General features: G+C 39.4%; 1 pseudogene; it reads left to right on the forward strand.

Annotated features, from left to right (window-relative positions):
* Positions 1 to 824: 824 nt before the first annotated feature.
* On the forward strand, positions 825 to 10262 carry LOC126633991 (ferruginol synthase-like; annotated as a pseudogene).
* The last annotated feature ends 216 nt before the right edge of the window (positions 10263 to 10478 follow it).

A 10478-nucleotide genomic window follows, 5' to 3' on the forward strand; every position in this document is an offset into this window, starting at 1 on the left:
TTTATGAAGCCCAAACCCAAATCCTTCTCGCACTGCCAGATCAACCCAGCGATCCATAGTCGTCATCCCTGCATCGTACCAGACTCGGATCCCATCTGCTTGCCTATCGCACCACCATCAATCCATCTGACCTTGCTACCTCATCCTCCTCAGCCACTTGCAGCTGCCTTGGTCCTCATCCTCCCCCTCCTGATGACTGCATCCGCTGCCCCACCACCGCTGCTGCTCGACCCTGTACTCCGCTTTAGTCTTGAACCCATTGAACCACCGCGGCAACAGAATCCCATCGCCACTGCACTCGCATCAACCAGAAACCTAGCACATCTTCTGTCCGAATGGATTGTTCTTTTGTTCGCTTGAATCGCTTGCCTTGTCGTGTCCGGCTAAAGGAGCTTGCCTTGTTGTGTCCGCCTAACGGAGATTGTCTTGTCTTGTCCGCCTAACGGAGCTTGCATCCGCATTTGCTTGTTGGCAAAGTCATGACGTGTACCGCCATGAGTTTGATAGGGGGTGTTGAAATTTAGGATTATTTTATTAGTTGAATTTGGGCTTAACCCATTAGTATTAGGGTTTTGTTTTCTTGCTTATTAGGGTTAGATTAGTTCTCTATATATATGATGCTTTGTAGCTCGTAGAATATCAAGTTAGTCACAATGTAGTCTCTTAGGGTTTTGTAGCCGTTTCGGCATTTTCCGTTTGTTTAATAATATTCTTATTATTTTTTTTGTTTTGTTCGTTGCGCACTCTGATATTCAACTGTTCTCTCCTTTTGGAGAGTTTGATTGCAACAAGAGGACCTAGAGAGAGAAAAAAACGTAGCAAAAATGGAAGCCTTCCCTCTCTGCATGATCATTGCTTTGTTATCAGTTGCTGCATATTTTTTCATCACTCGTCTCGTCCACCGCGGCAAAAATGAGAATTGGAAAAACTCCCCGCCAGGACCTGTTGGATGGCCGATGCTCGGCAACCATCTTCAACTCAGCGGCAGCGAAATACATGAACACTTGTTTAAGCTATCCAAAATTCATGGCCCGCTCTTTAGCCTGAAATTGGGCCCAAAGCCGGTCATTGTGGCAGCTTCGCCGGAAATGGCACTCATTATCCTCAAGGAACAGGAGGCTTTTCTCCAATCATATCGCCAATGAGACCTCCCTAGTCGTGTCATATGATGACACCACCCTTGTACATTCTCCCATGGGCACACGATGGAGAGTGTTCAGAAATATTGAATGAAAATGTCTTCTCTTCTAGAGCCCTTGACAAGTTTACACCACTTCGCAAGAAAAAGGTTCGTTAATTTGCGTCATCTTAACTTTTGCCGCTCGATCATGTTATATTACTTAATTGAAATAATTTGTAAGATCACATTTGAAATCATTGAAGCATCTCGGCATATCTTGATTTGATCAATAAGCCCATGAAGCAATTGCAGTAGCATCTCTTAATTTGATAAGAGGTACATACATACTAGACTGGTTTTTTTTTTCGATTCTATTTCTAGTGAATGAGGCTGTTGAGAAGTGCTTTTGAAATAACTAAGAGCTCATTTGAAAGTACTTTTAAAATAACTAAAAATGCTTTTGTTGAAATTTAACTCGTGCATTTATGCATTTAATGTCCCACAAATTATGAAATTCAAACAAATTCAAATGATATCTTTAAATATAAATAAATACTTAAAAATCAATTTTAGGGTAATATTGTTCTTCACAAAAATCATAGCAAAAAAATAATGTACCCACATAATTATTTATTAAGGGTACAAGTCAGTAATACAGTTAGAAATATAGTTAGCAATACAATTAGTAAGTTTGTTGGTATTTGGTTAGAGTAGTTAGGATTTCTCTTATAAAAACAGTATGTGTAATCTTCATTCAGTCAATCAATACAAAATCCTATTTCTCTCTCTAAACTCTTTCTCTCTAGTATCTTTGTGTTCATCCCTCTGTTCATCCTTTATTCTTGATTTTCCCTTCAATTCCCAAACATTGCAATGTAGTTAACATGTTATCAAAGCCACCAGGCTCACACCATGGATTCTGGTGGTTCCATTTCCCATTATTTTGCATCTGTTTCTAGCTTAGTTTCTTTCAAAATTTTCATTAGATGTTCAGATAAGATTCTGGGTGCTTCCACGATTGTTCTTTTACTTCTGGGTTGATTTTTCTGGACCGTGATCAGAGATTTCTCCACTAATCTTGATGAATCCTCTTTCTTTCCGGAGTCGGATCACAGATCACAGACAAAGAGACCATTCGTGCTGCTGGTTTTTGGTGTTTGTTGACCACCATCACGATGCAAACCAGATTGGGCTGCTGATCAAATTGCTATGAGAAACACCTATCAACATAGACTAATTGAAATATGATGGTGGGATATTCGCCATTAATATGGTGTTGGCTTTGGTATTCGTATGTTAGAATTAATTTCTTGATGTGTTCATCTTTCTGGTGTGGAATTCAAGCAATATAGTTCATTCTTTTTGTGAGGCACCTTCGATATAGTTTTGGTTTGCTTCCTCGGCGTTCTTTGCGTCAAGATTGAAGTTCTTATCAGGTTCTTGATTTCTGATTTTCACACCACACATAATCTTTTTGATTAAATGTTTTAGTAAGAAAATGTTCACTATTTTGTTCATCTTTCTTGTGAATCTCTTCTAGGATATTAGTGTAATATTTGAGATAATTCAAGAATATTGATTGTCGTGGTCAGTTTGAGTTTTCAAGGATATTAGTGTAATATTAGTGTAATATTACACTAATATCAAGGATTTACCTATTCACATCACGAAATTACCCTTCGTGGGATTTACCGTTTACAACTTCTTCAAACTTCATAGTATAACCAGACCTACTGTAGATTCATGCTAACAACTAAGTTTGTTGGACTCAACATATAGGCTATGATAAGGAACATACTGCACAACTCATCAGTTAGCACCTAAACACTCACTCCAGTAACCTTTGCTGAATCTAATAAACATGCATTACTGCTTGCTTCTCTGCTTTGCCCCGGCACACTATTCTGCCTAAGATTCACTGAAATTAAACTACTAGTTTCAGGAGAGTTTCCTTATCCATTTCTTACAAGTTCAGAGGCATTAAGTGCAATTTATGCTACTAAGATTGGGTGAAACTACATATACATCACCATTAGTTGAAATGTTGACAGATTGACCAGGTAACAAGGGTTCAGATCCATTTGTTTGGTAATATATAGCCAGTACTTTCATCCTCCGCACGGGCAACAACATCCTCCACTACAACAACAACAACAACAACAAAGCCTTTTCCCACTAAGTGGGGTCGGCTATATGAATCCTAGAATGCCATTGCGCGCGGTTTTGTGTCATGTCCTCCGTTAGATCCAAGTACTCAAGTCTTTTCTTAGGGTCTCTTCCAAAGTTTTCCTAGGTCTTCCTCTACCTATTCGGCCCTGAACCTCTGTCCCGTAGTCACATTTTCGAACCGGAGCGTCAGTAGGCCTTCTTTGCACATGTCCAAACCACTGGAACCGATTTTCTCTCATATTTCCTTCAATTTCGGCTACTCCTACTTTACCTCGGATATCCTCATTCCCAATCTTATCCTTTCTCGTGTGCCCACACATCCCACGAAGCATCCTCATCTCCGCTACACCCATTTTGTGTATGTGTTGATGCTTCACCGCCCAACATTCTGTGCCATACAACATCGCTGGCCTTATTGCTGTCCTATAAAATTTTTCCTTGAGCTTCAGTGGCCTACGACGGTCACACAACACGCCGGATGCACTCTTACACTTCATCCATCCAGCTTGTATTCCATGGTTGAGATCTCCATCTAATTCTCCGTTCTCTTGCAAGATAGATCCTAGGTAGCGAAAACAGTCGCTTTTTGTGATCTTCGCTAGATTGCTTCGGTCATTAGTGTGGATAAGTATATAAATGGATAGAGATAGGAAAGCAAACACAAGATGTACGTGCTTCACCCAGATTGGCTACGTCCACGGAATAGAGGAGTTCTCATTAATTGTGAAGGGTTTACACAAGTACATAGGTTCAAGCTCTCCTTTAGTGAGTACAAGTGGATGATTTAGTACAAATGACATTAGGAAATATTGTGGGAGAATGATCTCGTAATCACGAAACTTCTAAGTACCGGAGTGTGGTATCGTCTTGACTTGCCTTATCTGTCTCATAGGTAGATGTGGCATCTTCTCTGGAAGTACTCTTCCTCCATCCAGGGGTGGTATCTTTAATTGGTGGAGATGCACAAGGTAATGTATCAATTTCACTTGAAGCTTACTTGTAGTTTTAGGCTTGGTCAAGCGCGATACAAACCATGTAGTAGGAGTCCCCCAAGTTGCCAAGCTAGGGGATCTGCTGAAAGAGGTGACAGACAAGGTAAGCAAACAGAGCTCCGGCTGACTGTTCACATTCTCCCTATCTTGCAGGCAGCATGAAGGATAAATAGAAGAAAAATAAGAAGAGATGATATGGGATACTTTTGCTTTTGAAGAAGTAACTTTCCACAGGCTTATTCTTGAACTGGGCTGGAGGGTTTTCTGGTTTCCTCCAGAGTATAAGGCCGACTGAAGAATTTGAGGGTCAAAACAAGTCCATCAAATCTAGAGTACGTTCGACCCTGCTGATATGGGATACTTTTGCTTTTGACAGAGTAGTGGATGTATCGGCACGTGTGCTATTACGCTTGTCTCCACATGCTTCCTTGTATCCTTCTCACTTGCCCTATCTGTTCCTCAGGCAAATGCGGTATCTTCCTTGGAAGCATAAGATGTTGAAGATGAGTACTCGAGAGCAATGCCAGGTAAGTAATCAGGTAAGGGAAAGTAATATTACACTAATATCCTTGAATTATCTCAAATATTAACAACCAACTCATCAGACCGTTTGGAAAGTAGTCTGTTATCTTTGGGAGTGAGAAGGTTCCTGGCCACTACCGTAGCGGTCATATCATTCTTCATCACGGAATCCCCAACGGTAAGAGGACCAATATGGGAGACGAAGAATGGGCGCCATATGTTGTCTGGAGAAGGCGGGGCTGCCTCTTCAACAAGGTTCAAGTCAAAACGACGGTCGGAGGGGCCATACATTTTCAAAGGTGTTGAAGAGTGAAGAGGTCGGAAAAATCAAGATCTTAGAAGTGCAAGAATGGAGCTTCAACTGGTGGAGATTCAAGTGTGCTTTAGAACTTAATGCCAGCCCCTATAAAATATCTGCACTCGACGAAGCTTCAGAAATCGAAGAGGCGCCTGCTCAGAAATCGAAGAGGCGTTTGCTTTCTCAAAAGCTGGGCTGCTCAGAGACCACGAGGGTCGATCTCAGAAATCGAAGAGGCATTTGCTTTCTCAAAAGCTGGGCTGCTCAAAGACCACGAAGGCCGATCTCAGAAATCGAAGAGGCTTGCTTTCTCAAAAGATGGGCTGCTCAGAGACCACGAGGGCCGTCTCAGAAATCGAAGAGGCACATACTTTTCCAGCCTTGTCAGCACCTGTCATACGCACATTCAGCTTTGCAGAAATTATGGGTATTCTGTCGAAGATTTCTAGTGAAGTAGAAAGCACATGAATCGTACTGTTCAATCACCCACTTCCCACACGCAACAGTAGCTCATGGGTACCACAGATAACTTTGCCAAAGTTCTCTGACAAAGTTGAGACACGTGAAGCTTGCAGCTCTCACTACATCGCTCTGACCAAGAAGGGTAAAAGAATAGCAAAGAAACAACACTAACAAAGTTTAGACACATAAATTTTGAAGGTCTAGCTACCATATTATTACCCACAAGGATAAAGGAACAGTACCACTGCTGGATAATTGGAAAGTCCCGGTGGGTCAACCTTTGTGCTACCTGGTCAGTCTGTCAACATTTCAACTAATGGTGATGTATCTGTAGTTTCACCCAATCTTAGTAGCATAAATTGCACTTAATGCCTCTGAACTTGTAAGAAATGGATAAGGAAACTCTCCTGAAACTAGTAGTTCAATTTCAGTGAATCTTAGGCAGAATAGTGTGCCGGGGCAAAGCAGAGAAGCAAGCAGCAATGCCTGTTTATTAGATTCAGCAAAGGTTACTGGAGTGAGTGTTTAAGTGCTAACTGATGAGTTGTGTAGTATGTTCCTTATCACAGCCTATATGTTGAGTCCAACAAACTTAGTTGTTAGCATGAATCTACAGTAGGTCTGGTTATACTATGAAGTTTGAAGAAGTTGTAAACGGTAAATCCCACGAAGGGTAATTTCGTGATGTGAATAGGTAAATCCCTCAAAGGGTAATCCTACATAGATGTTGATTTTCTGTTGTTGAAATTGTGAAGGCCGGTGCCATTGTTTTGTTTTTTGATAAAATCCACAAAGGACGATCCCATGGTACTATAGTTAAGGCCGATGCCACACTATAGTTTGTTAATTTTCTGTTTTAAAGGCCGATGCTAATGTTAAATTAGTTGTTGACAGTAAATCCCATGATGGGTAATCCCGCAAGAAATTGTTATAACCGGCATGAGGGTGTGTTGAAACTTTATAAGAGGTTGTTCTTTGATTGAAGCTCATGCGAGAGGCAGAGGAATATTGGGCTTTTGGTTGTGTGCAACATAGACATGGGATGTAAAGGTTTTCTGCAACTTTGATACATGGGATTTTTCTGCAGATTTGAAACATGGGATTTTTGGTTTTCTGCCATATGATGAAAAGGTTTTTTGTAGCTTTGATTTTACCATGCCCAAATCCTTGGGATGAGAGATGATGCGAAAGTAATCAGGGATTCTCTGCTTCACATGATCAACTTGCAGTAATCTCAACAACTTCCAGTCAAGTTACCATTTGTTAATGGTCATTGTTCTTCCAATCTCAAACTGGGTTTCCCCAGTTGAGATTGAGGGGGAGTATTAAGGGTACAAGTCAGTAATACAGCTAGAAATATAGTTAGCAATGAAATATACGAAAAAATAATACACATACTTTCTGATATTGAGTTTGGTGAGTAACATACTGAAAGGATGTAAGTTCAAAGGTTCTTTTGTTGTCAAAGTAGGAAGGTTATGGGCTGTTTTATCCCCAGGACAACGTGATGTTTATGAACTGTTTGCACACTTTGGGCAGGGCCATGAAACGTCTTAAAGAGAGCGACTTAGTCTTCTATCACAAAAAAATGATGGTGCAATAATATAATTTCACAAATTCAAATTTTACTATTTTTTATTGAAGCCCCACCTACAAGTGATGTTAAAATATCTCTAATATTTAAACTCTCTCTCTCTCTCTCTCTCTTGCAATAATATAATTTCACAAATTCAAATTTTACTATTTTTTATTGAAGCCTCACCTACAAGCGATGTTAAAATATCTCTAATATTTAAACTATCTCTCTCTCTCTCTTGCAATAATATAATTTCACAAATTCAAATTTTACTATTTTTTATTGAAGCCTCACCTACAAGTGATGTTAAAATATCTCTAATATTTAAACTCTCTCTCTCTCTCTCTCTCTCTCTCTCTCTCTCTCTCTCTCTCTCTCTCTCTCTCTCTCTCTCTCTCTCTCTCTCTCTCTCTCTCTCTCTCTCTCTCTCTCTCTCTCTCTCTCTCTCTCTCTCTCTCTCTCTCTCTCTCTACAAGCATCAGAGAAAGAGAGCATGCATTGGACAACTGCACAAAGAAAGATGCTTTGTTTGTTTGTTTTTGTTTTGTTTTCTCTCCTTTTTGGGAGTTGTTTGTTTTAGTTTTGTTTTCTCTCCTTTTTGGGAGTTGATTGCAATAAGAGGACCTAGAGAGAGAAAAAAACGTATAGCAAAAATGGAAGACTTCCCTCTCTGCATGATCATAGCTTTGTTATCAGTTGCTGCATATTTTTTCATCACTCGTCTCGTCCACGGTGGCAAATATTAGAATTGGAAAAACTCACCGCCAGGACCTGTTGGTTGGATGGCCGATACTCGGCAACCTTCTTCAATTGAGCAGCAGCAAAATACATGAACACTTGTTTAAGCTAACAAGATCGCCCAAGTCGTGTCATATGATGACACCTCTCTTGTATATTCTCTCATGGGTACACGATGGAGGGCTGGTTTGGTATTGCTGTGCTTTGAAAAAAAGCTGCTGTGAGAATAAGCGGCTGTGCTGTGAGAATAAGCGGCTGTGAAATAAAGCCAGTAGAGTGTTTGGTAAACTTTTTTGTGAAAGTGCTTTTGGAAAAAAAAAGCAGGATGATAGTGTGTCTTTTCATTAAAGGAGCACTGTAGCTCCGTGTGCTTTGAAAAAAACTGGCTTTTTTTCAAAGCAGCAAATAACAGCTTCAGCTTTTCCTTTGATTTTCAGCTTATTCTCACAGCAGCTTCCAAAATAAGCCTTTTTTTTTCCAGTTTACCAAACACAAAAATGACTCTCAGCTTTTTTTCACAGTGGCTTTTTTTAAAATCACCTCAATCCCAAACGGGGCCGGAGAGTGTTCAGAAGAATATTGAATGAAAATGACTTCTCTTCTAGAGCCCTTGACAATTTTACACCACTTTTACAAGCAAAAGGTTCGTTAATTTGCGTCATCTTAACTTTTGCCTGCTCGATCATGTTATATTACTTTATTGAAACCATTCAAGCATCTTGGCACATACTAATTGCAGTAGTATCTGTTGATTTGATATATGAGGTACACTTATTAGACTGGATTTTTAATTCCATTTCTGTTTCTAGTGATTGGGGCCGCTGATAAGTTGTTTTTGAAATAACTAACGGGAATTGTTATTGATACTCCAAAAATCTCGTTTTACACTCTAAACTTTCTATATTTGGAAACAAAAATACACTTGTGAGAGAGTATAGAATGAGATTTTTGAAGTCCCAATAACACTTCCCTAACTAAAATGTTTTAAAAATCTCCGCCTAGGTGCTAGGCAACTAGTCACCGCCCCGATTAATGCCTAGACGTTTGAAAATTAAGAAAAGGCACCTAGACCAGCTAAGGCACCCGCGTAGACCGCCTAGGTACCCACCTAGCCCGTCCAGACTCGCCTAGGCACCTATCTAGGTTGCAACTCACTTAGACAGAAAATAGATAACTCTCAATTTGCATTTAATTTTTTTCAATAAATTGTAAGAGACTTGTTGAATACTTAAATGAGCACACACTATATGCTTGTTCTCCATGTTTCATTATGTTCCAATACTTCATAAAACATATGTCATTCTATTTTGTACTTTATGATGAAATTATATATATTTTAAGTATAAACAGACACTTATTTACACAAAATAAAATGGATTTACTTAAATCCGCCTAGTTCGCCTAAGCGCCAGGCCTCAGCCCCCCGCCTGACTAACGCCTAGCGTCTTTTAGAACCTTGCTAAAAACAGTGTCACACCACTTCTAACTATATCGAACATTGTTGGCAAGATAAATTTTTTATTTTGACTGTTTCATTGCCGTGTTTTGATACTAATCTGTGTGCTATAATTAGTAGTAGTGAAATACACGAGTGTATGAGTGACACCACATAACTAGACTCAGAGTTCAATTCATTCTTATAATAAAGTATTCTCCTATATGTTGAGGATATGTTCTTAAGTATTTGGGACAATAGTCAAATTTCATTTTTTTTTGTCAATAATCGTCAAATTTAATACACAAACAAATATTGGAGTAAGAAATTTTTAAATATTGGAAAAAGAAATTTTCAATTTTATATTGATATTTATATTGATACTCGCAGAAAATTAGAAATCTGAAATTGTTTATTCTTTCAATTGTTTGTAGGTCCATGGATTACTGAAGCAGCTCTACTCAGCTTCTTTGTCAAAGAATCCGGTGAACATTGCAGAATGGGTTTTCATCACCGTAGCCAACATTATAAGTAACCTTACATGCAGTAAGAGCCTTTTTGAATACACAACAAAGGAAGGGAGAGAAATGAAACAATCATTAAAAGAATTAATAAAACTTCACGGCATGGGCAATATTGCTGATTTCTTCCCATTATTCAAGCTTTTTGATCCTCAAGGGCTCAAACGGAGAACATTGGCGATCTTTCAGAAATATGATGCTTTGTATGAGAAACTTATCGACGAGAGGTTGAAAGAGAGGGAAATCGGAATCAACAATACTACTAAGAAGGAGAAAGGGGACATGTTAGATGCATTATTGAACTATAGAAGTGAAAGGCCAAGACTTCAATCTACTGCCATTTGGGTGTGGGAAAAGGATCTGTGTAGGTTGGCCGCTTGCTCATCGCATGGTGCACTTTTACTTGGCAGCATTTCTCCATGCCTTTGAGTGGGAATGCCCTTCTGGAGTTGTGGAAAACATGGAAGAATTTGTTGGGACTACAATTCAAAAAGCCAAGAGTATCATCGCCATCCCCAAACCTAGGCTCTCAACTTCTGTTTACCTGTAATGTTATGCGATACCTAGTGTTGGAAATAAGATCAATATAACAACTGTTAATCAACAGATGTTATAGCGATTTTGTAGTGAATGTTACTCTAATTT

This window comes from Malus sylvestris, chromosome 9 (genome assembly GCF_916048215.2).
Source record: "Malus sylvestris chromosome 9, drMalSylv7.2, whole genome shotgun sequence".
Taxonomy (NCBI): domain Eukaryota; kingdom Viridiplantae; phylum Streptophyta; class Magnoliopsida; order Rosales; family Rosaceae; genus Malus; species Malus sylvestris.